A 15,553-nucleotide genomic window follows, 5' to 3' on the forward strand; every position below is an offset into this window, starting at 1 on the left:
TAAATATTAAATGCAAATGTTTAATATAAAACTGAAGGATAAATTTAAATCTAAATGTTAAATTCAAATGTTAATTGTATACCTAAATCTTTAATCTAGATCTAAAAATTTGATCTAAATCTTTGTTAAATGTAAATGTTTAAATTAAACCTAAAGGTTAAATCTATATCTAAATGTTAAATGTAATTGTTGAATAAAAACCTAAAGGTTGATTCTAAATCTGAATGTAAATATAAACCTAAAGGTTTAATCTAAATCTAAATGTTTTAAATGTAAATGTAGCCATCTGTGTTTGTGCCCACAACAAAGGTTGGCCAAACGTGCTCGCTTTCACTCCACTTTCTATTGCACTAGACACTGGCTGTGCAGCGCTTCACTGGGCATCTCAGCAATGATAATAGCACATTTCAGTTATAATACATATGTAGAATAAACTACTTGTTTTGATTGTGTTGTTAATTCTTTCCCTGCTTGGGTCTGGTAATAGGATGTAATAACCAGTCAAACCTGAGGAGAGACAGACATGGCTGCCAGCAATTTATGAGCTAAATATAAAAAAAGTCTGCTAAATATTTTGCACCAGTAATTTTCACTTGGAATCCCAAAGTCTTCACAGTAATGGATTTCTTGTTCTGCCAAATCAATTAAATTTAAAAGTGAAGATTTGTCGCCCTCCAATGGCAAGAACCTGGTACTACTTTGTGGTTCTGGTAAACCACGGAGTAGAAAACACTTTAGCCTCCTAATCGCAATAAAGATGGAAAACATAATCTAACATGTTTTGCCCAGTTGGAAATTATAATGTGAAGGAGGAGGAGTAGAAGGACAAGACAGAACAGCATTTAAAATGTACTTCATTCATAATTCTGTAAATTATTTAAAAACAAAATGACGTTTTTTTGTTGCAATAGGAAAACTCACACTAACCGTCTTTTTATCTTTTTTTTCTAGCTAAAAAACACTTATCTGGATACTATATGAAACCACTGATGCACCATAAAACAGAACCCCCACATCTATAGGGTTTGATAAAACATACAACACAGCTTGTGTCGTTTTAACACACTGCCAATGTAAAAAAGTTCATATTTTAGTTAAGTTTTGCATGTTTTTTGTTTTATTACGTTCAAATGAATTTCAAAGCAGTTGTGACTTCTTGCCTATCTCCAGCAGTCTCTAGGTAAGCAGGCGGGGTACACCCTAGACAGTCCATCACAGGGCAACACAAAGACACACAGGACAAACAATCAAGCACACACACACACACACACACACACACACACGCACGCACGCACGCACGCACGCACGCACGCACGCACGCACGCACACACACACACACACACACACACACACACACACACACACACACACACACACACACACACACACCTAAGGACCATTTTACAGAGACCAAACAACCTGACAGCCATGTTATTGGACTTTGTGAGGAAGCCGGAGTCCCTGGAGAGAACCCACGCATGCACAGGGAGAACATGCAAACTCCATGCAGAAAGACCCCAGGTTGGCATGTGAACCCATGCAGAACCTTCTTGCTGCAAGGCACTAACCACTGCATCACTGTGCAGCCGTATTTCCTCATCTAAACAAATTCTCCTTCCATTTTTGCTGCTACTGGAACATTTGACCAAGTCCACATTTTGCCAAAAATCCACAAATCTATTATTTACTCAATGTTTTGTTGTAATTTGCAGCAAAAACTGAGGACTAACACAGGTGAGGAATTTAAACCGCCGACAGTAGTGGCTGAAAAGTAACAGTTAAAAATCAAAATGTTTAGTTAGTTGTGTGTGTGTGTGTGTGTGTGTGTGTGTATTTTACTGGTGGTGTAGTAGCTCAGCCATGGTGTTAACCAACCACAAGCCTCCAGCATCTATCTGAAATGTCATTAGGACACTTTTGCTTCTAGCTTCCCATGGCTGCAGAGCACACTTAGGCCTGAACGTCTTCATGATGGTTTAAACCACTTCCTATCAAAATCTTCACCTGACTCTGCAGCAGTGCATCCAGCTCACTCTAACTGCAGACATGAAAATGTGTGAGAACGGTCTCGTTTAGCAGGCTGATTCCCATTATCAGCGATAAATTAGAAGCAAGCCTGCTTGTTTTTGCATGATTGTGCATTTATGTTTAAACTGTAATTACAGGAAATGACTTAGTGGAGCAGTTAAAAAATGAGATGTCCCGAGTTATTTTGTCCATTTGAAGTTTGAAGGTAATGGTTTGACCTGCTTCACCAGAGATTTAATGAATGGAAAATTTAAAGGGGTACTGGGAAATTTTTCATATAATTTTCTTGAGCCAGTGTGTGCTAAAATTAGTTAATGAAATGACACTCATATCTCCACACCATCTGTGGCCAGCATGCCGCTTTTGCAGCTTCAGAGTGCCGATCCGGTCTGTTGGACTGAACTGACATAAAATTGAGCTAACATACCTGGCGCTGCAGTCTGCTTCCAGCTATTTATAAATAATTAAATTCTAATTTTAAAATGATTTGTATCCAAATAAATAGTAAAACTGGCTAATGATGAATTTGATCATCATCTACTTTATCATGTAGACTGAAAACTTTTAAAATGTTCTTTTTCATCCTCGTTTTCTTCGAAAACTGAAACATTTCCCAGAATTCCCAGTAGGGGGAGCAGTCCCACCATCATACACATCCCTGTCTTCTTGCTTTGATGGATTCTATTAAGGGCTAAAACTCAAAATGTGCAATTACTAAAACAAAACAATCATCCCTACAGTTCTGAAGATATTAAGCTATAATCTTATGCCCAACATTGAAAAAAAACCCAGATTGTTTTAGCTGACACATAAACCTCAAGACTGCATTTGCACATAAAAATAAAACAACGTATAGCTCTAATTTTAAAGATAAAGCTGCACAATTATGATCGTGATGTTACTGATATATTTATTTTTCCACATGCTCCCTAAATCCTACCGACACGGGAACTTTGTGGTAGACATAATGCGTGAGCAGCAATGATTTTTGCTGCTCTCTGCAAATAGCGTTGTCCTCTCAGCTTTGTCTGTGCATCTGTCACTAGTAATTAGAAGCTGATTAAATTATGGAAGAGGGTGGAAAATGATGAGGAATAAAAGAAACAAAAGGACCAGAAACCAAGAAGTTGGTAAAGCAAAAAAGATCAATGAACAAAAGGGGTAATGGAAGAACAAAAATAAACAAGACATTTTAGCCAAAGAAAAGATAGAAAAAAAAACAGGCATGTGGTGGTTAAAGAGGAGGAGTAGGAGGAGAGGACCGAAGAAAAGACGAGAGCAATGAGGAGCATCAACTTGCTGGTAGCTGTCTTCCTTTCGGGTAATCTTCTTAAAATAGAATTGATTATACAGACCCTTTTAGACTCCAATAACCACTTGTTAAATCGTTGTGTTGTACAGAGAACAGATCTTCCTCTTTTGTTTCTCACTCACAGTCTATCCATAGCCTCTGATGGGGGTTCACAGAAACGAAGTATAAAACTCAGCGTGTAATTTTGCTGATAAGCCAGATAGAAAATGTTGGACCTCCTGGATGTAAATCCGGAGGCACTTTAGAACATCAATAAAAGGTATACTGTCGTCCACAAAGGTTTTAGGACATGATTTATTTAAACTTTGCTTCCAAGGACTTCCTTGTTTAATATAGTCTTGATCAATAGTCTTTGGTCTTTCTGAAGATGGATAGGTATTTTTTTCTGGGCTTTTAGCAATAAAAGCTGGTAGCCTTGATCATTTCGGTTCAAAATAATGCATTGAGACAACGCCAGGATGCCCCTAGGCTTAGTATTAGAATCCCTTTTTTTGCAATATATACTGTCCTTAGACCTCAATATCTCCTACAACATCATGCAAGATGTCTCATGTGACCACATGGCTTTAGTTTGTTGCAGTTGAGATGATCTTTCTCTGTGGGGTGGTCTTTGTAATTAGGTCAATTAGGTGAGGAGTTCCATCTTCCAAGAGCTGCTGCTCCTTTGCATCAAGGGAGTTAATTTAGATGGTTCAGACATCTGATTAGGATGTTTTGTTTTTGCCATCCTCCAGACACATCCTACTGGGAGGACATCCCGGGTTGAACTCATATTCTGGTATGGGAATATGTTGGAATCCTCAAGGACAAGCTGGAAAATGTTTCTAGAGAGAAGGATGTCTGGACTTTAGTCTTTAACCGGTTACATCAGCAGCTTGATCCTACGGAAAATTAATACACAGGTGTAACTGGAAAAATTAGAATATCTTGCAAAAGTCCATTTATTTCAGTAATTCAACTTAGACTGTGAGACCATTTAAAGCAGGAGTGGGGAATGTTGGTCCCCCGAGGGCTGCTATCCTGCATGTTATTGTTTACCTGCTTCAGCTCACCTGATATCAGCAGGTGATCAACAGGCTTCTGCAGAGCTTGATGAGCTGCCGAGCAGGCGATTCAACCACTGACTCAAGAGTGTTGGAACAGGGAAGCAACTAAAACATGCAGGAAAGTGGCCCTCAATGACCAGGGTTCCACGCCCTTGATTCAAAGGCTCAGGATCTCTTTGCAGATGTTTTGGATTAATTAGCTGATTAGAGTGACAGAATATTGAACCTGTTCACAATATTCAAATTTTTCGAGTCCCACCTGGATGAATGAACCAACCTTCAACACAAGCTATCCATCGGACTGAGACATTTTGGTTAAATATGTGTATGTCTCTCATTTATGCCATTTGGTACTTTATAGTATCAAATACAAAAACTTTCTTTCAGTGACACTGGAGATTTAACTCAGGTTTCATTGTAAAAATGTTCATCTTTTCAAAGGTTCTTTTCCTTCTGGGTAAATATAAATTAATCCAATCAAGTTTATTGTACATTAATATAATGCATGAAATACACAAAATGACACCTAAACAACTATAAAAATAGATGTGAAAGCTTCTGTGAGGAGCATAAGTATTTGAACACCCTGCAATTTTACATTTAGAAATCATGGAGGGGTCTGAGTTTAAAACAAATCACATTGTATGTTTTTTAATGAATGTATTTTGTTGCACTGTGGCTGAGCAACACAGAGTTTCCGCTCTCTCCAAAGACATTCTATTGGATTTAGGTCTGAAGACTGGCTTCTTATGAAGCCACTCCTTGGTTTTCCTGATTATGCTTTGGGTCATTATTGGAAGACCTAGCCATGTGTCATGTTTGGGGGAAGGCGTCTAACCCAAGACATGCAGAACACACAGACCAAGAACGGGGTAAAAATAAAAATAATTTTATTTAGTGAGAAGGAAACTGAGGATGCACACAATTGTCTGTGGCTGGTACAGCTACGGGAGCTCTGCGTCTGGAGGAGGGAGAACACTGGTGAGCAAAAGTTTAGTTCCTGAAGTCAATTTCTAGTTAGAGTAGTTCAGCAGAACTTACAGTAGGATGTGAGTTGCTGGCTGGAGCAGGGAGCAGGTTGAAAGCCGGGGGAGCGCAGGAGAGGGAGCACAGGTGGAGATAAGCGGGGCGTCCTGGTGGATGGGGCACTGAGAGGAGGAGAGTTATGGAGATCGGTGAGTGGGTCGGTGTTCTGAGTATCCAAAATCCTGGAGTCCTGAGGTAAGTATCCAAAGCTTTGCGGCCAGAGAACAAACACAGGAATCCTGAAGGAGGGAATAAATCCAGAGTCAGCTCCTGGCGGTTAGCAAAAATTCCAAAATCTAAAATGCCTAGAGCAAAAACACTACAAGTAACATTAATCTTAGAGATCCTAGAGATAAACTCGAGTGGATGGGTACTACCAAGCTGAGGCAATCTTCCGGCATTGAATTGTGTCCTCCATCCACCTTAAGTAGGAAACACCCCGCTGATTGCTGATCAGGAACAGCTGGGCACTCCCTCTCCTGGCAAGGGACTCAAATATGTTAAGGTGAATGAGGAGTACTCACCCCGGCTCATGACACCATGACCCATCTCCAATGCTCTGACTGAGGGAAGGTCGTTGCTCCTAAAAGTCTCACAATACATAACCACCTTCATCCTCTCCTTAAGTGCAGTTGTCCTGTTCCCTTGGAAGAAAAGCACCCCCAAAGCATGATATTTCCACCCCCGTATTTCACAATAGGGATGCTGATCTTGTGATGCAACTCATCCTTCTTTTTCCTCCAAACAAGACGAGTGGAGTTAAGACCAGAAAGTTCTGTTTTGATCTCATCTGACAGCACAACTTTCTTCTATGCCTCCTGGATCACCCAGATGTATAGAAGAGCCTGGACATGTGATGACTTGAGCAGGAGAACCTTACAAGCAATGTATGATTTTGAACCATGACGACGTAGCGTTGTATCGACAGCGACCTTTGAACCTGTGGTCCCAGCTCTATTCATGTCATTAACCAGCTCCTCTTATGTAGTTCGGGGCTGATTCCTCACCTTTCTTATCATCAGTAACACCCAACCAGGTGAGATCTTGCAAGGAGCCCTTGTCCGAGGGAGGCTGACAGTCGTCTTCAGCCTCTTCCATTCAATTGCTCCAACAGTTCGTTTATTTTCACCACGCTGCTTGGCAGTTGCCCTGCAGTCCTTTCCAGTCTCGTGCAAGTCCACAATTTTGTCTTTGCTGTCTTTTGACAGCTCTTCGGTCTTGCCCATGGTAGTTGAAGTCTGACTGACTGTGGGGTGGACAGGTGTCGTTAACAAGCTCAGACACGTGCTACTGATTTAGATTAATAAGTGGAGTAGTGGACAATTTAAAGGCAGAGTAACAGGTCTTTGAGAGCCAGAATTCTTGCTGATATCCAGGTGTTCAAATACTTATGAGCAACAGTCAATACAAATTAATTGTTTAAAAATCACATTATGTGATTTCCTCAACTTTTTCTAAATGCTGTCTCCCACAGAGGGAATGCACCTCAGACCACTCTATAGTTTCTAGGTGGGAGAACTTGCAAAATCCCAGCTGAGGTCAAAAGAGATATGAAAGCTTGGGAGGTGCCTTTGTATCTCCATAGACCTGTGGCTGTTTTATCAGCTGGTGGCTTTTTTAGGCAACACGTATTTTTACACTTTTAAAACAGAGTTGTCTAATTTTCTCAACTGTTCTTTAATAGTGATGTGTCGGTCGTGAAGGAACCGGCTCTAAGAGCCGGCTCTTTGAAGTGAATGATGGGAGCCGGCTCGTCATTGGGAGCCGTCCCCTCCCCTCCCCCCTCTTGCTTTGGTGAAAGCTACAGGCGATTGGTCAACATGTGTAACTGTGTGTCCAGACTGTCCACACACAGAGCAGTAGGGGCAGGGAAGAGGGAGGATCAGACTCAGACACACAGCAGAGCACATGTGGGTGGAGGGAGAGGGAATGAGGAGGAGGAAAAATGCGAGCAAGAGAGAGAGGAGAGTGCGACGAAGACAGTGAGAAAATGAGCGCCAGCAGTCGGAAAGTAAAAATTTCTTAAAGTGTTCAGTTATTAAATCCATAGAAATGATAAATATTTGATATATAGCATTTATTCACATTAGTACTTCATTTTACATATAGTTTTGCATTATTTTGGTTATAAATGTACTCTACGCAACAGAAAATCTGAGGAGCCACTTGGGAGCCGAAAGAGCCGGCTCTCTATAAAGAGCCGGAATTCCCATCACTATTTTCTAATCCAACTCAGAATCGGACTGTAGGTGGACTGAATGTGTCGCTCTCACACTTTCGGGTGAGAAAAGAGTACGGTGTCTTTTGAAAACACCAACTGACCTCGTGAGGTGATCGCACTTTCAAGATTGTGTGTGTGTGTGTGTGTGAGTAATTGTGGGGGTGGGTGTTGTCAGAGTTGATGAGCCAGTTGTTCTTTCTTGCTTGTTCTTTGGATTGCTTGAGAAGTCCAAGTCTCACTTACGCCATTTCTCTCCCTCTCCATCTGCCCTTCAGCATCTCTGTGGTTACTCATTAAGCCTTCAGCTCTATTAATATTTGTAAAAACGCTTCGGCAGCAAATAAACAGGATATTGACATGATTCTTTTCGAACCTCTAATAATGCATGCAGAGTGTTTCTTGGTGTGTAATGGAAATGCAATAACCTCTCAGTGGGCTACAGCGGAGGGCCTGAGAAAAATGATAACTTTAGGATAAAAATGGGAACATAGAAAGTAGAAGACAGTACAGAGCACTTCCTCATGAGAGGAAAGCAGCCCATGTTTTACCGCAGGGCTGCTCTTATGCAGTCAATAAGCTAATGGTGGTGAGGAAATTATGTCTGTCCTACTACTGATGTTTACATCAGCTCATACATTAGATTTGTCTTTGTCCACATAGGGACGCTCCATTAACCACCTCTAAACCCCAAACCATAAAGCAAAACTCTAATCCCAAAAACCTCACAAGACTGCTGTCCAGTCAGAGTTTAAACTTGGGACTCTTTTCCCTGAAAAAGACACGATTTTATTTCATTTCATTTTTGCACGGTGGTCTTTGAGTCCCCGTGCATTCATTAATTGAGTTATGATCAGACGTGCTCCTAATGATCCTTTTGGTCACTATCTGCTTTGTTGATTTTTGCCATGGTGTAAGCATCTTGCCGGCCTTCAGTTATGTTACTTAGCAACAATCAGATTTAAATATAAATGAAAGACGTGCTGTTTACTTTGTAAACAGCCAGCTGATCTGTTTCATTAAGATGGATTTAGTGTCACATCAGATATAACCACAATGATTAATCAAACTGGGGCTGCACAGTGTTGCAGTGGTTAGAGCTGTTGCCTTGCTGCAAGAAGGTCCTGGGTTTGCTTCCCAGCCTGGGATCTTTCTGCATGGAGTTTGCATGTACTCCCTGTGCATGCGTAGGTTCTCTCCGGGTACTCCGGCTTCCCCCCACATTCCAAAAACACGACTGTTAGGTTGATTGGTCTATCCAAAATGTCCTTAGGTGTGAGTGTGTGTGTGCATGATTGTTTGTCCTGTGTGTCTCTGTGTTGCCCTGCGATGGACTGGCTCTCTGTCCAGGGTGTACCCCGCCTGATTGCCCATTGATCGCTGGAGATAGGCGCCAGCCCCCCGCAACCCTACTTGGACAAAGCGGGTTCAGACAATGGATTGATGCAGTGGCGGTTTTACCATTAGGCATATGTCGGCGGACGCCTGGGGCCTCCTTGTGTTGGGGGGGCCCCCTAGCCCTGACCCCCGGCACCCCTCTGTTAATTCCCCAATATTCTTATTACAACCCTGTTGCCACCAACGGGATTGGACATGCGCACTTCTCATTGCCATAATTCCTGAACCGTTCAAGATGTAATTAAAATTCCAAAATTGCTGAAAAGATTAAAAATGGGGCTTTCCGGGCATATACAATACATTACGGTAGCCACCGGGATTCCCTGTCTTGAGTGCAACGAATGACAACACAGATTCAGAGACGTGCTGAGTTTGTCATCCAAAATGCTCCGTTTTATAACTTTTGAATGGCTGATCAGATTGAAAATATTCTAACGGTTCCTAAAAGTGCATAAAAGCAGCTTTCCAACAATCTATAGCATGAAGCAATCAGAGTTACGGAAAATATCGCTATGAGGGGAAATCCTGCTGTACAGCCTGATTGAAACGGAGCACAGTTGAGTGCAGCGTTGCGGATAACGCACGGGGAAGCTAATTAGCTTAAAAAGCCAGCATGAAATTATGGAAATGCCTCACAGAAAATCAACACGATCTATTAGGTGTCCCAGAAGGCTTATATCTGAAGACAGTGGCCATGAAAGAAGGACAGATATCCTCCAATGAGCCAGGGTATGACTGTTTGTTCAGTCTTTATTTTTTATTTTTTATTTGAACAACCCTCAACTATTTGCTAATTGTAAGATTCAGCTTCATTCCAGCATTATTTATCTTTTTACAATAAATAATTATTTTAGCTAAAACAAAAGTTTTTAGTATAGCAGTGCATGGTGTGCAAGAGAAACTGTCACGTTGAGAGGATGGTTTGGACCCAAAATGCAGTAACCCAGGATGACACGAGGCAGAAGTGGATATGAAGTAAAAACCCTTTTATTTTAGGAGGCTGGGCATAAATCCAAAGGCAAATGCTGACAAAAAAGGCAAAACAGAAGCTCTTTCATGAGCAAGATCAGGAGAACACACAAGACGAATAAAACTACACTGACAACGACAACGGACCGACAAGAACAATGAGACAAGGAGAGGCTTTATACACTGGGGCTGGAGTGATAGGAGACGAGGAGCAGGTGTGTGGAGAACTGGCACAGGTGAAATCACTAATGAGGAGAGGAGCAGAGCAGGACACCAGACCTGACTGGGAAGGACAAACACACACACACACACACACACACACACACACACACACACACACACACACACACACACACACACACACACACACACACACACACACACACACACACACACACACACACACACACACACACACACACACACACACACACACACACACACACACACACACACACACACACACACACACACACATACTGACACACACATAAACTTGCACACACATATACTGAGCTGGGGAACAAGAGGCTGGAGCTACAATTAGAGGGACTGAGGATGACTGGATGACACAGGACCTGGGAGGAATGATTTTAAAGGGCTACAATTTAAGACACATAACAGAGATGCAGACAAAGGACACATGAGGGCGCTAAGAGAACACAAAAGGGAATCTAGAGAGGGATGGAGAAACATTAGGAGACACATGGGGAAAGACGCAGACGCAGACCATGACAGAAACACCCAATGGCAGTGTGAGGTGTGCAGGACTCTGCCTGCAGCTGGAGAAACTGCTTCAAGGTCTACCACATCAAATAAAAACGTCTGAAAGTTTACAAAATAAATGGTCTTAAAAACTGCTAAAAAAGATACCAAGGTTCAAACTTTTTTAAGAATAGATGCATTACAGTTCAAAGTTTAAATTTTTTGCCCAGTAATTTTGAAGTTCCTGTTCAGTAATAAATGTAAAAAATTCAAATATGTTTTTTGCTTTTCTCACATTTAAGCTGATTTTTTAAGGCTTTAATAGAAAAAAATTCTAAATACAAACCATACACTGAAAGATGAGGTTGTTCTGAAAGAAGAGTTACACACACTTTGCACTTTTTATTACAATTTTACAGCCATAAGAAAAAATACCAGGCGGCCCTGTTATAATTATGGTCATAAGAGGGTTATTAAGACGGCGATGCACAAACAGGAAGTGATTGGTAGTCATTCCACTCCAGTCCAGTTGGTGGCGGTAATGCACCAAATGGCTGTTTGCCAAGTGCCATAAGAAGCAGAAGAAGAAGCAGAAGAAGAAGAAGAAGAAGAAGAAGAAGAAGAAGAAGAGGAAGAAGAAGAAGAAGAGGAAGAAGAAGAAGAGGAAGAAGAACAAGAAGAGGAAGAAGAACAAGAAGAAGAAGAGGAGGAGGAAGAAGAAGAAGAAGGCAGAAGAAGGAGAAGGCAGAAGAATGAGAAGAAGAAGAAGGAGAAGGCAGAAGAAGGAGAAGAGGAAGAAGGAGAAGGCAGAAGAAGGCAGAAGAAGGAGAAGAAGGCAGAAGGAAGAAGAAGGCAGAAGAAGGAGAAGGCAGGAGAAGAAAGAAGGCAGAAGAAGGGAGAAGGCAGAAGAAGGGAGAAGGCAGAAGAAGGAAGAAGGCAGAAGAAGGGAGAAGGCAGAAGAAGGAAGAAGAAGGAAGAAGGGAGAAGGGAGAAGAAGGGAAGGGGGCAGAAGAAGGAAGGAGAAGGGAGAAGGCAGAAGAAGGGAGAAGGCAGAAGAAGGAAGAAGGAAGAAGGCAGAAGAAGGGAGAAGGCAGAAGAAGGGAGAAGGCAGAAGAAGGAAGAAGGCAGAAGAAGGGAGAAGGCAGAAGAAGGGAGAAGGCAGAAGACGGCAGAAGAATGGAGAAGGCAGAAGAAGGAAGTAGAAGGAACAAGGCAGAAGAAGGGAGAAGGCATAAGAAGGAAGAAGGAAGAAAGCAGAAGAAGGGAGAAGGCAGAAGAAGGAAGAAGAAGGAGAAGGCAGAAGAAGGCAGAAGAAGGAGAAGGCAGAAGAAGGTAGAAGGCAGAAGAAGACAGAAGAAGGAAGAAGAAGGAAGAAGGCAGAAGAAGGAGAAGGCAGAAGAAGGAAGAAGAAGGAAGAAGGCAGAAGAAGGGAGAAGGCAGAAGAAGGAAGAAGGAAGAAGGCAGAAGAAGGGAGAAGGCAGAAGAAGGAAGAAGAAGGAGAAGGCAGAAGAAGGTAGAAGGCAGAAGAAGACAGAAGAAGGAAGAAGGCAGAAGAAGGAGAAGGCAGAAGAAGGAAGAAGAAGGAAGAAGGCAGAAGAAGGGAGAAGGCAGATGAAGGAAGAAGAAGGAAGAAGGCAGAAGAAGGGAGAAGGAAAAAGAAGGAAGAAGAATGAAAAAGGCAGAAGAAGGGAGAAGGCAGAAGAAGGAAGAAGGCAGAAGAAGGGAGAAGGCAGAAGAAGGAAGAAGAAGGAGAATGCAGAAGAATGAGAAGGCAGAAGAAGGCAGAAGAAGAGGAAGAGGATGAAGAAGGAAGAAGAAGGCAGAAGAAGAGGAAGAAGAAGGCAGAAGAAGAAGGCAGAAGAAGAGGAAGAGGAAGAAGAAGGCAGAAGAAGGAAGAAGAAGGAGAAGGCAGAAGAAGGGGAAGGCAGAAAAAGGCAGAAGAAGGAGAAGGCAGAAGAAGGAAGAAGAAGGAAGAAGGAAGAAGAAGGAGAAGGCAGAAGAAGGAAGAAGGCAGAAGAAGGAGAAGGCAGAAGAAGAAGAAGACGAAGAAGACAAAGAAGGCAGAAGAAGAAGGCAGAAGAAGGAAGAAGGCAGAAGAAGGAAGAAGGAGAAGGCAGAAGAAGGGAGAAGGCAGAAGAAGGAAGAAGGCAGAAGAAGGAGAAGGCAGAAGAAGGGAGAAGGAAGAAGGCAGAAGAAGGAAGAAGGCAGAAGAAGGAAGAAGAAGGAGAAGGCAGAAGAAGGCAGAAGAAGGAGAAGGCAGAAGAAGGCAGAAGAAGGAGAAGACAGAAGAAAGCAGAAGAAGGAGAAGGCAGAAGAAGGGAGACGGCAGAAGAAGGCAGAAGGAAGGAGGCAGAAGAAGGCAGAAGAAGGAAGAAGGCAGAAGAAGGAGAAGGCAGAAGAAGGAAGAAGAAGGAGAAGGCAGAAGAAGGAAGAAGGCAGAAGAAGGGAGAAGGCAGAAGAAGGAAGAAGAAGGAAGAAGGAAGAAGAAGGGAGAAGGCAGAATAAGGCAGAAGAAGGGAGAAGGCAGAAGAAGAGGAAGAGGAAGACGAAGTCAGAAGAAGAAGGCAGAAGAAGAGGAAGAGGAAGAAGAAGGGAGAAGAAGGAGAAGGCAGAAGAAGGAAGAAGGAGAAGGCAGAAGAAGGAAGAAGGCAGAAGAAGGAAGAAGGCAGAAGAAGAAGAAGGCAGAAGAAGAAGAAGACGAAGAAGACGAAGAAGGCAGAAGATGAAGGCAGAAGAAGGAAGAAGGCAGAAGAAGGAAGAAGGAGAAGGCAGAAGAAGGGAGAAGGCAGAAGAAGGAAGAAGGCAGAAGAAGGAGAAGGCAGAAGAAGGGAGAAGGAAGAAGGCAGAAGAAGGAAGAAGGCAGAAGAAGGAAGAAGAAGGAGAAGGCAGAAGAAGGCAGAAGAAGGAGAAGGCAGAAGAAGGCAGAAGAAGGAGAAGACAGAAGAAAGCAGAAGAAGGAGAAGGCAGAAGAAGGGAGACGGCAGAAGAAGGCAGAAGGAAGGAGGCAGAAGAAGGCAGAAGAAGGAAGAAGGCAGAAGAAGGAGAAGGCAGAAGAAGGAAGAAGAAGGAGAAGGCAGAAGAAGGAAGAAGGCAGAAGAAGGGAGAAGGCAGAAGAAGGAAGAAGAAGGAAGAAGGAAGAAGAAGGGAGAAGGCAGAATAAGGCAGAAGAAGGGAGAAGGCAGAAGAAGAGGAAGAGGAAGACGAAGTCAGAAGAAGAAGGCAGAAGAAGAGGAAGAGGAAGAAGAAGGGAGAAGAAGGAGAAGGCAGAAGAAGGAAGAAGGAGAAGGCAGAAGAAGGAAGAAGGCAGAAGAAGGAAGAAGGCAGAAGAAGGAGAAGGCAGAAGAAGGACAAGGCAGAAGAAGTCAGAAGAAGGCAGAAGAAGGATAAGGCAGAAGAAGGCAGAAGGAGAAGGCAGATGAAAGAAGAAGGCAGAAGATGGGATAAGGCAGAAGAAGGCAGAAGAAGGAGAAGGCAGAAGAAGGAAGAAGGCAGAAGTAGGAGAAGGCAGAAGAAGGAAGAAGAAGGAGAAGGCAGAAGAAGGAGAAGGCAGAAGAAGGGAGAAGGCGGAAGAAGGCAGAAGAAGGAGAAGGCAGAAGAAGGAAGAAGAAGGAGAAGGCAGAAGAAGGAGAAGGCAGAAAAAGGAGAAGGCAGAAGAAGGAAGAAGGCAGAAGAAGGAGAAGGCAGAAGAAGGCAGAAGAAGGAAGAAGGCAGAAGAAGGAGAAGGCAGAAGAAGGAGAAGGCAGAAGAAGTAAGAAGGCAGAAGAAGAGGAAGGAGAAGGAGGAGGCAGAAGAAGGCAGAAGAAGGAGAAGACAGAAGAAGGAAGAAGAAGGAGAAAGCAGAAGAAGGAGAGAAGGCAGAAGAAGGAGAAGGCAGAAGAAGGAAGAAGAAGGAGAAGGCAGAAGAAGGAAGAAGGCAGAAGAATGAGAAGGCAGAAGAAGGCAGAAGAAGAGGAAGAGGATGAAGAAGGAAGAAGAAGGCAGAAGAAGAGGAAGAAGAAGGCAGAAGAAGAAGGCAGAAGAAGAGGAAGAGGAAGAAGAAGGCAGAAGAAGGAAGAAGAAGGAGAAGGCAGAAGAAGGGGAAGGCAGAAGAAGGCAGAAGAAGGAGAAGGCAGAAGAAGGAAGAAGAAGGAAGAAGGAAGATGAAGGAGAAGGCAGAATGAGGAAGAAGGCAGAAGAAGGAGAAGGCAGAAGAAGAAGAAGAAGAAGAAGGCAGAAGAAGAAGGCAGAAGAAGGAAGAAGGCAGAAGAAGGAAGAAGGAGAAGGCAGAAGAAGGGAGAAGGCAGAAGAAGGAAGAAGGCAGAAGAAGGAGAAGGCAGAAGAAGGGAGAAGGAAGAAGGCAGAAGAAGGAAGAAGGCAGAAGAAGGAAGAAGAAGGAGAAGGCAGAAGAAGGCAGAAGAAGGAGAAGGCAGAAGAAGGCAGAAGAAGGAGAAGACAGAAGAAAGAAGGAGAAGGCAGAAGAAGGGAGAAGGCAGAAGAAGGCAGAAGGAAGAAGGCAGAAGAAGGCAGAAGAAGGAAGAAGGCAGAAGAAGGAGAAGGCAGAAGAAGGAAGAAGAAGGAGAAGGCAGAAGAAGGAAGAAGGCAGAAGAAGGGAGAAGGCAGAAGAAGGAAGAAGAAGGAAGAAGGAAGAAGAAGGGAGAAGGCAGAATAAGGCAGAAGAAGGGAGAAGGCAGAAGAAGAGGAAGAGGAAGAAGAAGTCAGAAGAAGAAGGCAGAAGAAGAGGAAGAAGAAGGGAGAAGAAGGAGAAGGCAGAAGAAGGAAGAAGGAGAAGGCAGAAGAAGGAAGAAGGCAGAAGAAGGAAGAAGGCAGAAGAAGGAGAAGGCAGAAGAAGGACAAGGCAGAAGAAGTCAGAAG

This window comes from Nothobranchius furzeri, chromosome 12 (genome assembly GCF_043380555.1).
Source record: "Nothobranchius furzeri strain GRZ-AD chromosome 12, NfurGRZ-RIMD1, whole genome shotgun sequence".
Taxonomy (NCBI): Eukaryota; Metazoa; Chordata; class Actinopteri; order Cyprinodontiformes; family Nothobranchiidae; genus Nothobranchius; species Nothobranchius furzeri.